Source organism: Leopardus geoffroyi, chromosome B1 (genome assembly GCF_018350155.1).
Source record: "Leopardus geoffroyi isolate Oge1 chromosome B1, O.geoffroyi_Oge1_pat1.0, whole genome shotgun sequence".
Taxonomy (NCBI): domain Eukaryota; kingdom Metazoa; phylum Chordata; class Mammalia; order Carnivora; family Felidae; genus Leopardus; species Leopardus geoffroyi.
Window position 1 is genome coordinate 126,220,515 of NC_059327.1, and position 18,515 is coordinate 126,239,029.

Sequence of the window (18,515 nt, forward strand, 5' to 3'; positions counted from 1 at the left end):
CAAATCCTGTATTACACGCTCCTAATACACCAAACCATATGCTCACCCACTGGAAATGTTATGTGTGTGCTTCCACACTTCTGTGTCTTTTCTTGGGATGACCTCTAAATCTTTATCTCTAGGAAGTAACATTTAAACTGGTGAAGAACTGGATCTATTCGGGAATGCAGATTAAAAGGAAAACTGGGTGGCACCTGGGTGGCTCGGTCGGTTAAGCGTCTTACTCTTGATGTCCGCTCAGGTCATGATTTCACAGTCGTTAAGATCAAACCCCATGTCAGGCTCTGTGCTGGGCACAGAGCCTGCTTAAGATTCTCTCTCTTTCAAAAAAAAAAAAAACTTAATAGGAAAATTTCATTGCATGCTGTGACTCTGGTATTAACTCCTTGCTCTCCTTGCTTGTTGTGTTTCCTTCCTAGAAAGATGACAAATTGCTTGGTTTGCACTTGATAATGCTAAAACTATAAGGGAAAAGTGCATACCAGTTCCCAGGCTGCGAGCCAGTAAAGCAGTGATACGCTGCGCATTTCAGGAAGATCTGAGGGGACCTGATAAGCACTTATGTCCTGAGTGTTCACTCCTCTTTCTCTGTTTTATCTCCTTTGTGACAGAAAATGAGGCAATAAATAATTCCACAATATTAATGAAAATACATTCAACTACATGACTTACCTTTTGAAAGACCTACTAATCTAGCCTTTAGGTAAATTATGCATAGTAGTTATGTAGAGATTTGAAGCAGGATACTACCTGAAACAGCAATCCTAAGGAGTATTTAAGTGCTAAAATTATGACAGTAGTATCCATGGAACTAACAGGGCCTCTACACAAAGAATTTTAAATATTTATATGCCCAAAAGATTGCTGCCATTTTCTTTTGGGCAGAACAACAAAGTTCAAAGTACAGTAATGAAAGTTATCACTGGGCTTACTGGCAATCAATACCAATTAAAAGCTACATTTTAAAATGCATATCAGGTGTTACTGGAAAATGCATCCATCTGAATAGCAGCTATTGAAAAAAAGTTTATCAAAAAGGGTAAATAATGTATAAAAAGTCCCAAGTGAGTGATGAAAACCTTGTTCAGATGACAAGCCACATATCAGTTGGAAGCTAGTGCTCAGACTTATTGGCACCAACAATGTTTTCTTAATTTCCTAAGTGTGCATAACATCACACCACCCAGTTGGCCTAGAGTACCCTTATTTATTGCTTTATTCTATGAAAGACTACTTCAACTTACTTATGTTGCTGACAAATCCATTTTATAATTTTCATTAGCAGTTCTAATGGTTCTTATGCAATATTTCATATTTATTTATGCTTTCATTCAGCAAAACAGTTGCTGAGTACCTGTTATGGGTTTGGCACTATAGACACAATCCCTATTCTCAGAAAGGCTAGAAGCTGGTGACGGTAGAGAGAAGACTAGTGAATGGCAATGACCGTGATATAAACAAGCCAAGCACAGTAAACCTAACTCTTCCTGGAGACTGAGCTCAGGGAAGGCATCTAGAGGAAGAAATGATATCTGAATTCTTAAAAGAAATTAACCAGTACATACAGGAAGATTTCAAATACATGGCACTTTGGGATGACGGTAAGACCCAAGGTAGGGCCATGGAGTGAAGGCCTCAAGTGGTGTAACTATTCCTGTCCTAATACCACTGCCCTTCAGTCCTCAGTACTGGGGGCTGCTACATTGCTAGGTTTCCTTTTTCCTGCCTGATGACATTTTCAACTCATTTCATCCTATGGCTTTATTCTAATTTTTAAAATGTGACCCCATGTTTTGAGGTTTTTAAATATAATTTTGTATATTCCCATAAGAATTTTTCTATCAGCATTTTCAGCCATTTATTAAAAAAATATTTATGGAGCAATAATAATTATTGAGCTATATGACAGGCTTGGCTTTAAGTGCTAGGAATATGATGGTGAAGCAGGTATGCCACACATGCCCTTATAGACTTTACATTCTAGTGGCGGGGGGCGGGGGGGGACCTAACAAACAAATACGGTATCATCTCATAAGAAAAAAAAGGCAATAATAAAAGTGAAACAGAAGAATGTGATAATACTGGGGGGAAAAAGTTTAGGCAAGGGGGACTAAGAAAAGCCTTGCCCGAAGCAGAATCCTTTGAGCTGAAGCCTGAATGATGAGAAGGAGACAGCCTAGAAAGATCTGAAGGAAGAGTATTCCAGGCAGAAGGAATTGCTAATGAAAAGATACTTGAACAAAAAGAATCCTTGGTATTCAACTGACCAAAAAAAAAAAAAAAAAAAAAGCCCAATAATTAGACAATGACTGGACAATGTAGTGTTTCAGATCAGTGGTTCCTAAACTATGCTGCACACTGGAATTATCTGAGATGCTTTTAAAAATCCAGATATCCTGCAATATCCCAGACCAATTAAACCAGAATCACTGGAGTGGGAGCAGAGATCAGTATTCTTTAAAACTCTCCATGTGATTCTGATATGCAGTCCCAGTGGAGAAGCACTAATTTAGGCCATGGTGAAGAATTTAAATTTTAGTCTAATTACATAAACAGCTACTGAAAGATTAAAATTTCAACTGAAATTTGTCACGTACCTAGACTGTTTCGTTTCAACCCGGATATTTCGTTAAAAGGAGCAATACACCTTAGACATGTTAGTTCCTGAAGCAAATTCTTTTGAACAACAAAAATGAAGGCAATTATTGAAACACTTCCCTTTAAAAATGTGGGGCACCTGGATGGCTCAGTCAGTTGGGTATCTAAATTTGGCTGAGGTCATGATCTCGTGGCTCATGAGTTCAAGCCCTGCGTCGGGCTCTGTGCTGACAGCTCAGAGCCTGGAGCCTGCTTTGGATCCCCCCCCCCCCCCTCTTCCTCACTCGTTTTCTCTCTCTCCCTCTTTCAAAAATAAGTAAACATTAAAAAATGTTAAAAAGTAAAAATTAAATAAAAATTAAATTTAGCTGAAAATTAGTTATTTTGGAAATGCCTAATGTATTCATTTTATGCACCTCCCTGTAAATTCTAGAATAGATTTGCTTCTATTTTGTGAATGACTTATCTCTTGTGAGGAAAACAAATACACAAACCTTTGAAACAGTATCTGAATTTTGCTGACATTATTCTTTTTGATGAGCTGTAAGACTGACCATGGGATTCCTCTAGTGTGGGTCACATGAGCACATGATCCACTCTGCTGTAAATGGTACATCATTTTGTGGCACGTAATTCTGTAAGACTTCACCTACTAGAGCTGAGCTAAGAAATAATCTTTAAGGAGAAATGCGGTTGATTCACCAGCACTGCTGCGACCTGAGAAACTCATCACATTAAAATGTTTAGATACATTTATCAGATATAGATGGCATTTCTATTGTTCAAGTAAACACACCCGAATACCTTTTGTTGTACTGCACTGAGTAGAAAATAAAGCCCCTAATGGTAGTAAAACGTTTCATTTCCCAACTCTTGGGGTCAATTTAAATTCTTATTTTTTTAACAATAACTGTGCCTAAATTAAGGAACCTAAATTAAACTGTAAGAAAAGCAAAAGCAAGGAAGTCCCAGTCACATTCCAGGAGAGCAAACCAAGCAGCTAAAAACTGATTGAACTATCATGTGGTGCTACAGTCCTAAGATTTCCACTGATACAGCATCTTCTCCAGTTTCAATTAACATATTAATATAGGCTAACCAGCTGAAGGAGTTCTACTTAAAAATCCAACCACTCCACAGAAGGTAAACTTAGGATATTCCTTTACTTATCTACCCAAAACAAAACTTCATCAGAATTGCGTATGTAAAAAAAAAAAAAAAAAGTGCATATGTAAATATGATAGTACCCCCAATTTTCCTCTAAAGGACAAATTTTCTACACAGTCTATTTGTCCTGGAATTCACAGAATGTAAGTAAAAAGGGTTGACAACTTCTACTCAAACTTTTCTTCGGAAAGTTCTATCCGATAAAGCCAGCCAAGGTAATCTCTCTATCTCAGAACAGCCTCTGCATTCTTTCTGTCCCTTTATGAAAACCCACAGCAATCCCAACTTGCATTACATACTTGTTTCCCTTTTCTTGTAGACAGTATCTGAACTGAAATCAGGAGCTATATTTTATGCATTTTTGCATATTCACACAACCTTTGTGGGGTTAAGCAAACATCTAATTAAGGAATGAATAATGAAAACTTATCGACCTCCCAAGGCTGAAGATAAGACAGAACAGCTCAGTGCTGGTATGACCTCCTGCAAATATACATCGCCACTTCCAAGCCCTGACTACTATTCTCTCCCTCCTTGGTAAACTAAAAGAGAAGTAAAAAAATACGTGAAAATGTGAAATGAGAGGTGCCCTTATGCTCCAAACAAGAAGGGTGGATCAATGAGGAAGAGGATTTGATGATTAAAGACTGCAGACTCAAATGAAAAATCAAATAGAACCATAAATCCATTCAATCACTTGTTCCTTCCGCAAACAATTCTGAATACCTGAAATATTCCAGGCACCTATAACATACAAAAGTAAATGAAACGCAACTCATGCCTCCAGGTAGCACACAGTTAAATGCTATAATGCACAGTAATAAAAGCAACGCAAGAGCTATGCCTAAGTGATAAAGAGATACAAGTACCTCATTCAATGGGGAAGGAAAGATGGTAGTGGAACTAACGTTTGTTTGTTTGTTTGTTTGTTTGTTTGTTTGTTTGTTTGTTTTTCATAACGTTTATTCATTTATTTTTGAGAGAGAAAGAGAGTGTGAGCGGAGAGGGACAGAGAGAGACACAGAATCCGAAGCAGGTTCCAAGCTCCGAGCTGTCAGCACAGAGCCCAACACGGGGCTCGAACCCACAAACCGTGCGATCATATCTGAGCCAAAGTCAGATGCTTAACTGACTGAGCCACCCAGGCACCCTGATAGTGGAACTAAGTCTTAAAGGGGGAGTAGAAATTATTCTAGGATAAGAGGCAAAGGGGATCCATTCCAGAAAGAGGCAGAACAAAGCCATAAAAAGCAAATAAATAAATAGGACATTTTAAATCCTTCATAAAGTGAACGACAAGTACAACTGTCATGAATAAACACGCTAAATAAACTGTTACTACCTTTCACAGCACAATTAAAATGCGAAGTCAACTGGGATCATCTGAAAATATTTTTTATCAAAATCTGGCATTCCAATTATCTACTCACCTCATGTTACTTTTGTTACTTTATGATCCAGTTTTCCAATTATTTTATCATTTGCCACTTTTATAGGTTTGCCATGTACCTATGATGAAACTTCCTTTGTTCCAAAGACAGTTCAATAGTCTTAAAATCAGGTTATAATTAAATGAACAAACCTACTGCCAATTTCACTAGGCTGCGTGCTGGAAATCAGACTGTATTGCAGAAAAATTTCCCTGAGGGCAAACTGTTGAGGCAAAATTATGACTATGACACGGACTAAGCAACCCTATGTTGCAACTTATTATATTATAGCTACACTTTGCAAATATTTTAAAAGATCATTCAAAGTATGGTTAATAAATCACTAAGTAACACTGCCTCCGATCTTGTGAAGACTGAATTTTCATCATCAGTGGGCCAGGCTGATGGCTAAAAAGTGATGTACTCTCCTACATACAATAATTGCAATCAACTGTGATGATCCATTCATTTTATATATCACCTTCGACCCTTTTAAGAGGGCTGAATGGAGCCTGGTCCTCGATAGCCCTGTGAAGATACAGTCGTGTTTCACGTAGGCAGTGGTTTTCTGGTCGCTGGCTTTCACAGGCTGCCGCGTGCCTGGCTCTCCCACAAAAACCAGCTGGATAGTATTGTTGCTGAAAGCAGAGGAGAAACCGAAGTGAAAAGATGCGGTGAACGGGGTCCAGCACAGGCAGACAAAATATCTGAAACTGTCAAAAAATTTTCCAAAGCGCACATGGCTCACTTATCTAGTGACACAGGACAAACTGAACTGCTGTGGCCAACAAGAAAGGAGACGCCAGCAGCTGCACACTCATCACCTTTAATGAAGCCTTCGCTCTTCACAGTTGTGAAACTCAACCATATGGTTCTTGATATTTGAAAAGATCCGTTTTAAGAATCACTGGGAAAATCTGTCAGTACTTATGCAGAGTTAGATTTTAGGAAGAGATGGGATTTCTCTGCACTTTTACAGAACATTTTTCCTCTTTTGCTACAAAAACACAAGGTTTCCATAGCTGGCCAGTTAAAACTATTACCATTCATAAATTCTGCATGTCTGAGAACTTGATATAACCTAAAACACGTACCACCCACAATCATAAGTTTGGCCTAGCCAAGAGAAAAACACCAAATTTAGAATCCCATTACATGCTATCACTGGAAATTCACTGAATGTTTAATTAGTAAAACTAGAAGATGAACCCGAGGATGTTCAGTTCAAGTGTTTTTGTTCTTTTTTTTTTTTTTTAACACAAAAGGTTTTATCTTCATCTCTAACAACATCTATTTCCACATTCTATAACTTTAGAATTCACCTCTAAAGGCTGGGTACAAAGGAGTGTGGTAGATTTTATTTTCCAAAAATGCCCACAACAGTATCGCCCACAGCAAATGCTCTTCTTATATCCATTTGTGAGGTGAAGTCTAAACTCTTTCTCCATAACTCTGGATAAGCTTATGACTATGGTAAAAGTGAACCTCTGTGCTTCAAGGCCAGGGGATAACATGTGATTCGACTCCCCCCTTACTCCTAAGAACCTGTGTTCTTGAAGTCTTTAGTTGCCATTCTAGCAGTCTCACCATGCAGAGGACAGACACAGTGCCGTAAAAGAGAGACCCAAGTTCCCCATAGTGGGGAAATCAGAGAGGCCTCCAGACTGAGTGAGCACAGACGTGCATGGACAGCTCCTAGCTGCTTCAGTCCCCCTGCTGTTCCTGCTCCAGACCCCATCTGACTGCAAAGGCATGAAACACTCTGGGCCAGAACCACCTAGTGGAGCTCTGCCCAAATGCTGACACACACATACCAGGCAAGACAGGTAAGAACACTGTTTTTTGCTATTTTAAGGTGCTAAGTTATATAGTTATAAAGCTACAGTTTTGTCAAAACGCAACACATAACTGGAACACACTTTAATATCAGGTGTGAAGTGGGATAATAAAAAATTGGATAAACCCAGAGGTGCCTGGGTAGCTCAGTGGGTTGAGAGTCTGACTCTTGGTTTTGGCTCAGGTCCCGAACTCATGATTCTGTGAGTTTGAGGTCCGCAGCACAGGGCCTGCCTGGGATTCTCTGTCTCCTTCTCTCTCTGCCCCTCCCCCACTCATTCTGTCTGTCTCAACAATATATAAACAAACATTTTTAAAATTTTAAATAAACCCAAACATACGGTATTGGTCTTTGGACCAGACCGTAGATGGAACCTGAAGAAGACTATCAGTGGAAGACTGATAGGCCTCAAAGAGTTGGACTGTGAGAGTTCCAGAGAAATAAGTGTTTTGTTTTTGGAAGAGGCAAAAAAGGAGACTCTTTGTTACATGGCTGCAGTACATTTAGCAATATTGTTGCCCACAGTGATGTGGAAAATAAAAAAAGCACCTAATGATATCCAAAGATCTGGCTAAGGAGATTTTCAAGCAGAATAGTGAAAGAAACACCTGCCTTCCTTTTGCTACTTAGCATGAGATGTACAGAGATGTACAGAGAATGGTGAGTTAAAAAAATTTTGGCTTTTCAGCAAAATTTGGAGGGTCTATAAAGAGACAGGATTTGCTGGGTTTCCAAAACAAAACTGTTTTTCATTCCCTATCACTTCAGAGAGCAAAAGAGTCTCAAAGTAATGGCAAGGCTCAGGGAAAGGCAAAATGCAGGTGTAGTCAGAAAGATCTGGTCCACAAATAAAGGTAAGTGTGTGATTAAAAGTACTCTTTTTTAACACCTCGGGAATATTAAGGTGGTGCCATATTAAGTCCTGTAAGACAGAAAAAAAGGCCTTATAAGGATCTTCTAGGCATATGTAGCCAACTTTCTTTGATGAACAACTGGACACAGGGAATCTTAAGGGTGTTTATCCAACTGCAGCCTGATAGGGAAGCCCTGAAAAAGGAGAGATTATACGCAAAATTTTACGGGTGTGGCTTTTGCTAACAGTGGATTACTTTTTTTTAAGATTTTATTTAACTTACAGTTAATTAACATATAGTGTGATATTAGTTTCAGGAGAAGAATTTTGTGATTCTTCACTTACATACAACACCCAGTGCTCATCACAAGTGCCCTCCTTAATACCCATCTAGCCCATCCCCCCCCACTCACTTCCCCTCCAGAAACCCCCATTTTGTTCTCTATAGTTAAGAAGAAGCTGTTTTGTGGTTTCCCCCTCTCTTTTTTTCCCATGTTCATCAGTTTCATTTCTTAAATTTCACATATGAGTGAAATCATATAGTATTTGTCTTTCTGACTTATTTCACTTAGCGTAATATACTCTAGCTCCATCCACGTCATTGCAAATGGCAAGATTTCATTCTTTTATGGCTGGATATTATTCCACTGTATGTATGTACTACTTCTTTATCCATTTACAAGTCAATGGACATTTGGGCTCTTTCCATAATTTGGCTATTGTCAGATGTGTAGGGGTGCAGGGGCTCCTGGGTGACTCAGTCGGTTAAGCATCCAACTCTTGACTTAAGTTCAGGTCATGAGCTCACGGTTTGTGAGCTCATGGTCTGCACCATCAGAGCCTGCTTGGGATTCTTTGTCTCCCACTCTCTGCCCCTCCCCTGCTTGTTCTCTCTCTCTCCCTCTCTCTCTCTCTCAAAATAAATAAATGTTAAATAAATAAATACATACATACATACATACATACACACACCGGGATGAATGTGTCCCTTTGAATCAGTATTTTTGTGTCCTTTGGGTAAATACCTAGTAGTGCAATTGCTGGATCATAGGGTAGTTCTATTTTTAACTTTTTGAGGAACCTCCATACTGTTTTCCAGAGTGGTTGCACCAGTTGGTGGTGATTCCCACCAACAGTGTAAGAGCATTCCCCCTTCTCCTCAACCTCACCGACAGTTGTTTTTTCCTGTGTTGTTAACTTTGGCCATTCTGACAGGTGTGAGGTACTATCTCCTCATGGTTTCAATTTGTATTTCTCTGATGATGAGTGATGTTGAGCATCTTTTCATGTGTCAGCTGGCCATCTGTATGTCTTCTTCAGAAAAATGTCTATTCATGTCTTCTGCCCATTTCTTAAATAGATTATTTGGTTTTGGGGTGTTGAGCTTGATACATTTTTTATAGATTTTGGATGCTAACTCTTTATCAGATTCTGTCATTTGGAAATATCTTCTCCCATTCTGTAGGCTGCCTTTTAGTTTTGTTGATTGTTTCCTTCACTGTGCAGAAGCTTTTACCTTGATGAAGTCTCCATACTTCAGTTTTGCTTTTGTCTCCCTTGCCTCTGGAGGCATATCTAATAAGATGCTGCTATGGCTGACATCAAAGAGGTTGCTGCCTGTGTTCTCCTCCAGGATTTTGATGGTTTACTGTCTCACATTTAGATCTTTCATCTATTTTGAATTTATTTTTGTGTATGGTGTAAGAAAGTGGCCCAGTTTCATCCTTTTGCATGTTTCTGTCCAGTTTTCCCAACACCATGATTTGAAAAGACTGCCTTTTTTCCACTGGATTATCTTTTCTGCTTTCTTGAAGTTGACCGTATAGTTGTGAGTTCATTTCTGGGTTTTCTATTCTGTTCCGCTGATGTCATATTGTGCTAATGCCATATTGTCTTGATCATGACAGCTTTGTAATATAACTTGGGAATCTGGAATTGTGATGCCTCCTGCTTTGCTTTTCTTTTTCAAGACTGCTTTGGCTATTTAGAGTCTTCTGTGGTTCTATACACATTTTAGGATTGTTTGTTCTAGCTCTGTAAAATATGCTGGTATTATTTTGATAGGGATTGCATTAAATGTGCAGACTGCCTTCAGTAATATAGACATTTTAACAATATTTGTTCTTCCAATCCATGAGCCATGGGATGTTTTTCCATTTCTTTGTGTCATATTCAATTTCTTTCATAAGTTCTATAGCTTTCAGCATACAGATCTTTTACATCTTTGGTTAGTTTTAATCCTAAGTATCTTATGGCTTTGATGGAATTGAAAATGGGATCAATTCCTTAATTTCTCTTTCTGCTGCTTCATAATTGGTATATAGAAATGCAACAGATTCCTGTACAATTATTTTGTATCCTGAAACTTTACTGATTTCATGTATCACCTTGAGCAATTTTCGGGGGAGTCTTTTGGGTTTCTACATAGAGTATCATGTCTTCTGAGAATATTGAAAGTTCAACTTCGAGGAGCACCTAGGTGGCTCAGTTGGTTGAGCACCCAACTTCACCTCAGGTCATGATCTCACAGTTCATGAGTTCAATCCCTGGGCTGGGCTCTGGGCCGACAGCTCAGAGCCTGAAGCCTGGTTCAGATTCTGTCTCCCTCTCTGCCCCTCTCCCACTCATGCTTCGTCTCTCTCTCTCACGCAAAAAACGAATAAACTTAAAAATATTTTTTTATAAAGATGTTCAACTTCTTTGCTGATTTGGATGTCTTTTATTTCTTTTTGTTGTCTGATTTGCTGAGGTTAGGATTTCTAGTTCTATGTTAAAAAACAATGGTAAGAGTAGATTCCCCTGACTTGTTCCTGACCATAGAGGAAAAGCTTACAGTTTTTCCCCACTGAGGATTATATTAGCTGGGGGTCTTTCATATATGGTCTTTCTGAGGTTAGGTTCCCTCTATTCCTACTTTGTTAAGGGTTTTTATCAAGAATGGGTGCTGTCCTTTGTCAAATGCTTTTTCTGCATCTATTGAGAGGATCATATCATATGATTCTTATCATTTCTTTTCTTAATGTAGTTAGATGCTGACTGAACTGTGAATATTGAACCACCCTTGCAGCCCAGGAATAAATCTCACTTGATCGTGTGGTAAATAATTCTTTCAATGTACTCTTGGATTTGATTTGCTAGTACCTACCTGAGAATATCTGCACCCATATTCATCAGGAATATTGGCCTGTAATTGTCCTTTATAGTACAGTCATTGTCTGGTTTTGAAATCAAGGTTATGCTGGCCTCAGAGAATGAATTTGGAAGTTTTTCATTCCATTTCTATTCTTTGAAACAGTTTGAGAGAAACAGGTATTAACTCTTCTCTAAATGTTTGGTAGATTTCTCCCAGGAAGGCATCTGGTCTAAGACCTTTGTTTGTTGGGAGATTTTTGATAACTGATTCAATTCCTTTGCTGGTTATTGGTCTGTTCAAATTTTCTGTTCCTTCCTGGTTCACTTTTAGTAGTTGATATGTTTCTAGGCATTTACCCATTTCTTCCAGATTGCCCAATTTGTTGGCATATAATTTTTCATAATACTCTCTTAGAATTGTTTATATTTCTGTGGTGTTGGTTGGATCTCTCCTCTCTCATTCATGATTTTATTTATTTGGGTCCTTTCTCCTTCCTTTTTGGTAAGTTTGGTTATCAATTGTATTAATTCTTTCAAAGAACCAGCTCATTGATCTGTCCCACTGTGGGATTTTGTTTGTTTCTATATCATTTATTTCTGCTCTAATCTTTGTTTTTAATTTTTTTAATGTTTATTTATTTTTGAGGAGAGAGAGAGTGCACATGCAGGTGAGCAGCAGAGAGAGAGGGAGATAGAGAATCTAAAGCAGGTTCTGCACTGTCAGTGCAAAGCCTGATATGAGGCTCAAACCCACGAACTATGAGGTCATGACCTAAGCTGAAGTCGGATGCTCAACCAAGTCACCCAAGTGCCCCTGCTCTAATCTTTATTATTTTTCTTCTGCTGCTGGCTTTAAGTTTCATTTGCTCTTCTTTTTCTAGCTCCTTTAGGTGTAAGGTTAGGTTTTGAATTCGTGATTTTTCTTGCTTCTAGAGGTACGCTTGTATTGCTATATACTTCCCTCTTATGACTGCTTTGGCTGCATCCCAAAGGTTTTGGACACGTGTTTTCATTACGATTTGTTCCATGTATTTTTTAACTTCTTCTTTAATTTCCTGGTTTGCCTTTTCATTTTTTAGTAGGATATTCTTTAAACTCCATGTATTTATGGCCTTTCCAAATTTTTTTCTTGTGGTTGACTTCAAGTTTTATAGTGTTGTGGTCAGAAAATCAGTATGGTATGATCTCAATCTTTTTGTACTCACTGAGGCCTGACTTATGACCCAGTATGTGACCTATTCTGGAGATTGTGCTATGTGAACTCGAAAAGAACGTGTTGAATATATCATGCCACTCCCTTCTGTCCTGTCAAGTCTCTGTGGCAATATCTGCTGCTAACTTTGCCCTTGTAAGTTAAGGATTTCTTTTTTCTTTCTCCTATTAGTATTTTTTCTTTATCTATATATTTTGTAAATTTACCTATGATATGTTTTGGTGTTGGCCTACTTCTGTTGATTTTGATCAACAAGTTGATCAAGTTCTCTGTGCCTCCTAGATTTGGATTTTTTTTTTCCTTCCCTAGACTAGGGAAGTTTTCAGCTATAATTTGCTCAATTAAACCTTCTGTCCCTTTTCCCCTCTCCTTCTGGTGACTCCTATGATATGAATGCTATTATGCTTTATGGAGTTGCTGGGTTCTCCAAGTCTACATTCATGATCCAATATTTTTATTTCCCTCTTCTTTCAGCTTCATTATTTTCCATAATTTTAGCTTCTATATAACTTATTCATTCCTTCACTTCTTCCATCCTTGTGCCCATTACCTCCAATCAGTTTTGTATCTCAGTTATAGCATTTTTTTAAATTTCAGCCTGACTGGTTTTTAGGTCTTTTATCTCCATGGTAAGGGACTCCCTGGGGTCTTCTATGTTTTTCTCAAGGGCCAGCCACTATACTAATGATTGTTGCTTTAAATTCTTGATCAAGCACATTACTTATACCTGTTTCAATGAGATCCCTGGCCATGACCTTTCCTTGTTCTTCCTTTTGAGATGAATTCCTCTAATTTGGCAGTTTGTCTACATCTCTGTCTTCTTCTGTGTGTTATAAAAGCCTGCTATGTTTCCTGATCCTGAGAGTAATGGCTTTATAAACAAGAGGTCATACACTGTTCAGGACCTGGCACTTTAGGAAGTGTCTCTGGTGTATGCTCTGTGCACTCTGCTACTGTGTTTTGGATGCTCTTTCCTCCTCAGGTCAGTCCTCTGAAGAGTTTCCCCCTGTCTGCAGTGGGGAGTGTTTTGACCCTGTCCAGGGTACGGTAAGTTTTATCTAGGTGTGCTCTGCTCTTGTTAAGAGAGAACTGATGATGCTGGAGCACCTGGGTGGCTCAGTCAGTTAAGCATCCAACTCTTGACTTCAGCTCAGGTCATGATCTCACGGTTTGTGAGTTCGAGCCCCACATCAGGTTTCATGTTGACAGTGTGGAACTTGCTTGGGATTCTCTCTCTCTTCCCCCTTTTCTCTGCCCCTCCCCCGCTCTCTGTCTCTCAAAGTAAATAAACTTCAAAAAAAAAAAAAAGAGAGATGTATACTATTTCCACTAGAACTGAAGCTTTGCAGACTCTATGCTCAGTAGATATGGTGTATGTGGTGGGGGAGGGGGGTACTGGTCCTCTGGGGACAGGCCCACTGCTCTAGTTCTCAGGTACACTTGCCTGGGAAAAGCAGCACCTGCAGAGCTCAAGGGGGGCAGGGCTTGGTGTAAGCAGTTTACATCGCCACTGTTGGCACTGTGTTGCTTACTGAGGTTAGTTTATGCTGAGGAGTCGGGGAGAGAAATGGTGCCTGCCAGCTCCTTTGTCTCTGGAAAGGCAATGCCACTTTTCAGAGTGCTCCAAGAAGGGGAACCAGCTCTTTCTGTGCAGCCCAGGATCTTCTGCCCCTTGGCTACCTGCCCTCTTCCTCCATAGCGGCACTGCAGCACCCACCAGGCTCCACACCTGCCACATCATGGACCTCTAAAACTCCAGTATTTGAGCCCTTTGGTTGTAAAAACTCACAAAAATCAACCTCTCTCACTTTCCCAGTCAACAGCTTTGGGGAAGTGTTTTCCCTGTATGATCCCCTGTGTACTCTCTCTCCTCTCTTAATGACCAGGGCTCCCTCCCCTCAGTGGCACTCGCAATCTACTTCCCTGCAAATAACATCTCTGCACCTCTGCACCTCGTGACCTCTTCTCTCCCTATAATTGTGCAGTTTGTTCTGTGAGTCCTCAGATCGATTTATTGGGTATTCAGGATGACTGGATATTTATCTAGGTGAGTTTGATGGATCAGGCAAGCCTACTACTCCACCATCTTAGCTCCTCTAACAGAATGGATTATAAACTGATACATAAGAAAACCTAAAGATTCTTAAGAATTATTTCAGCTAGAGCTAAATTGTTACATGGGTTTCAGGTACACAGCACAGTGATTCTCTAAGCTTATACATTATGCTACATTCATCACAAGGTAGCTACCATCTGCCACCATACCACACAACATCATTACAACACCATTGACTATATTCCCTATGCTGAGTCTTTCATCCCGTGACTTATTCATTCCATAACTGAAAGTCTGTACCTCCCACTCCCCTTCACCCATTCTGCTCACTCCCCTTGCTTCTGGCAACCATCGGTGTGTTCTCTGGCAGTACTCTCTTGAAGCATTCAGCCACCACGATAGCAGTGTAACTGCCTTGAAGCTACCATGCTGTGAAGAAGCCTGAATTAGCCTATGTGGACAGACCACACAGACAGGCCCTTAAAAGCCCATGAAAAGAAAGGGATGCTGGACTAGCCCCCAGGTGCTCCAGCCGCCCCCTGTCCCAACTCCAGTCCTTATCTGACTGTAAATGCATGAAAAGAGCCTGAGCCAGGAGCAAAGAACCATAACATATACAAATTCCTGACCCATAAAAACTGTGATGGATAATAGTTGTAGTTTTAAGCCACAATGGATGGGAATGATTATATGGCTAAAGGTAATAATAATGAAAACCACAAATTATTGTGTCTTATTTTGGTCATACATAGGTAGTGTCATTACAGTTGCTAAAAACAGGAATAGATACTTTGAATAAAACAAAGAATTTTTATAGACATTGTCAATCTTTAGGTGAAATCATTAAACAAAACTGAAGAGGTGAGATATTATAACCTCAAGGTATTAAATAAACAAAGGCAAATTAAAAGATGCACATATTCAGTAATCAAACTACCCAAGTCTCTAACAAAGACTTGAATCTCAGAGAACCCTTGAGGATGATTCTTGGACAATAGTAGCTCTGCACTTTTTCACAACAAAGCAATATTCTGGGTCCTATCTGCAATGTTGGCCAAGGACATATTTGACTCCTAACCTGGCTGTTTGCCAGAGCCCACATACTAAGGAGACCCTGGAGCCTGCAGTACCCCAACACCCTTTATAACACCTTAAAGAGCAATCTGGAAGCTTTCTCCCTGTGTAGTCTGCTGGCTTTTCAGAGTCAGTGAAGTATTTTTTGATATATATGGGATCTCTATGAACGAGAGCACAACTGAGAAAACAATGCACCAAACTCTAAAATATTTGTCCCAAACTGTTTGTAGTTCATTTATCTTAGCTCCTCTATCAATAGGTAAAAATAAATGCATATTTGGGGAAGCAGGAGGTAGAGGAAGAAGGCAATTGTCTGCAGTTCTATAAATTAGCAAGTGTTTGCTAAGTGCTTAGTGTGTTCCCTGCCTATGCTAGGAGATTTGGGGACATACCAAAGTATAAACCACAAATCCTATTCTGAAGAAAGTTTTAATGAAGCTGGGAATACTGATCTCATTAGGGAAGGAAGGAAGGGAAGGAGGGAAGGAAGGAAGGGAAGGAAAGAGGGAAGGAAGGAAGGGAAGGAGAGAGGGAAGGAAGGAAGGAAGGAAGGAAGGAAGGAAGGAAGGAAGGAAGGAGAAACAGAGAGAGATGAGGGAGTGAGGGAGGAAACAAAGAAAAGAATTTACAAAATAAAATAACAAAACACAAAACTGTGGTATAGTATTAGACATAAGAGCCTAGCTTAGGCTTCAGAGAAGAGGTACAAAACAAAAGAGACACAGCAAAGATATGATATGAACATAAATGGAATCTGCAGTGGCAGATAATGGGTCTATCTGACTGCATCAAGGATTTGGGGGCAGAGTTGGAAAAGGGAGAAGGGATTCATGAGAAGACCAGAAAATAGGGAGCCCTGAATAATAATCTAAAAAAGGCTAGATAAAGTTGGTAAAAGCTGTTGAATAAAGATTCAAATGGAAAAAAAATCATTCCACCTACAGAAACTGCATGCTAAGAATTTTTAGTAAATAAAATGAAGGATAAATATTAGAATAAGAATAGTTATCTTTTTAGAAATACAATGGAGGTACCTGGGTGGCTAAGTAGGTTAAGCGTCCTACTCTTGATTCAGTTCAGGTCATGATCTCATGGTTTGTGAGATTGAGTCTCACATCAGGCTCTGCACTAACAATGCAGAGCCTGCTTAGGATTCTCTTTCCCTTTCTCTCTGACCCTCCCCAACTCATGCATGCTCTTTCAAATAAACATTAAAAGAAACAGAAATATAGTGAAGTTTTAATAGCCCTTAATATATTTTAGAGTACACACAACTTGATTAGAAAAACACTAAATAATAGGCAAAATCACATAGAGATAACTCATAGAAGAGAAACATAACTGTGAAAATAATTGAACTTCACTGGTGATAAAACAAATGAAATTTAAAACAACATTAAGAGTTTCCAGCTAAGTCAATCAGTATAAGTTTTGATAAAATTCAATATTGGCAAGGATGTGGAGAGAAAGGCACACTCATACACCGATATCTCTAAATATGAATTAATACAAACATTCTGGAAAGCAACTTGGATATATGACTGCAGTTTAAAATGTCAATGCTTACTTTTTGGTAGGAATTTTTAGAAGTTGATCATAAGGAAAAGTCATAAATTCAAAGACTCAATTTAATTCAGTAAGTGAATTCTGAGTAATCTTGAAAGAGTAGTAATTATCAGTTATTACTATAACACTGATATTTATTTAGCAGTTACTATGAACTGTGTCTTATGAAAATGCTTTTACTATACTACTTATAATATTTAAATACTTCAAGGTCAGCATGATCTCCATCTTCTAAATGGTACAACTAAATAATGTAAAGTCACAAATCCAAAAATAATTATACCTAGAATTGAAATCTGCATATGTCTAACTCCAAAATTTGGCTCCCTCTACTATGTCTTTATACTAAAAATTAATTACATTTATTATTACAAAGAAACAAAAGAAACCTAAGTGACCAGTGATGTAACATCATGCATTATTGAAAGTATATTTTCAGGGGAGCCTATGTGGCTTAGTTGGTTGAGCATCCAACTTTGGCTCAGGTCGTGATATCACGGCTCATGAGTTTGAGCCCCACGTTGGGCTCTGTGCTAACAGCTCAGAGCCTGGAGCCTGCTTCAGATTCTGTGTCTCCCTCTCTCTCCATCCCTCCCCTGCTCACATTGTCTCTCTCAAAATAAATAAACACTTTTTAATAAAAAAAAGAAAGTATATTTTCAAACAAAATTTAGTAACTTGAGACATGCTCAAGGTACATTTGAATATCACCAAAAAGCTAAGTTAATGAAAACATTTATGCAATATACTTATTATGAACATGCATGTATGTGTAACTGTAGAATAAGTAATGGAAATGGAACCAATATGTTATTCGTGGTCATGTGAGGTGATTGATAATGAATAGATCTATTTTCTTCTTTTCATTGTCTACATTTCCCAAATATTCTTACAATGTGCAGATATTATTTTTCTATTCAAAAAGATCATAATAAAGTTACCTTTTTTTTTTAATTTTTTTTTTAACGTTTATTTATTTTTGAGACAGAGAGAAACAGAGCATGAACAGGGGAGGGTCAGAGAGAGGGAGACACAGAATCTGAAACAGGCTCCAGGCTCTGAGCTGTCAGCACAGAGCCCGACGCGGGGCTCGAACTCATGGACCGTGAGATCATGACCCGAGCCGAAGTCGGAAGCTCAACTGACTGAGCCACCCAGACGCCTCTAAAGTTACCTTTTTAAAGAAAAAGTAAACAAGCAACTTATTTAAAGTCACAGCAAGAGGAGAAAAGACATTAAATACAAATTATATGTTTTAAGTGGACCTAATTCTACCCAAAATATGTTGTAAAGAGGACTCAAAGTTTCTTCAAAGACTTCATGCTATCCATAACTTACTGCAGGAGAAAAAAGGCAGAATTTTAAAGAGTTAATAGAACACTGTATATACTATATTACATTTCACAGTGACAGTGTTCATTTGAATACTTCTTTTAATTTCTTAAATAATTCTGAGGATAAATTTATAATTAATGATTACCAAACCATCACTACAAATAAAATATACTGTCAAAGAATATCAAATGATATTAAAATCATTTAGGAACCTTATTTTTTTAATTATTATTTTTTTTTTAATTTTTTTT

At 38.6% G+C, this 18,515-nt stretch overlaps 1 long non-coding RNA gene across 2 annotated transcripts in view; it reads right to left on the reverse strand.

Moving 5' to 3' along the window:
- The window catches only part of LOC123595151, a 258,461-nt gene that overhangs the window by 17,151 nt on the left and 222,795 nt on the right, over positions 1–18,515 (reverse strand). Inside the window, exon 2 of one of the 2 annotated variants that reach the window (XR_006711064.1) lies at positions 5,677–5,833. The exons of the other annotated variant lie outside the window; for it this stretch is intronic. This is a non-coding gene — a long non-coding RNA (uncharacterized LOC123595151). The remainder of the gene's footprint in view (positions 1–5,676; positions 5,834–18,515) is intronic. 2 annotated transcript variants of the gene reach the window in all.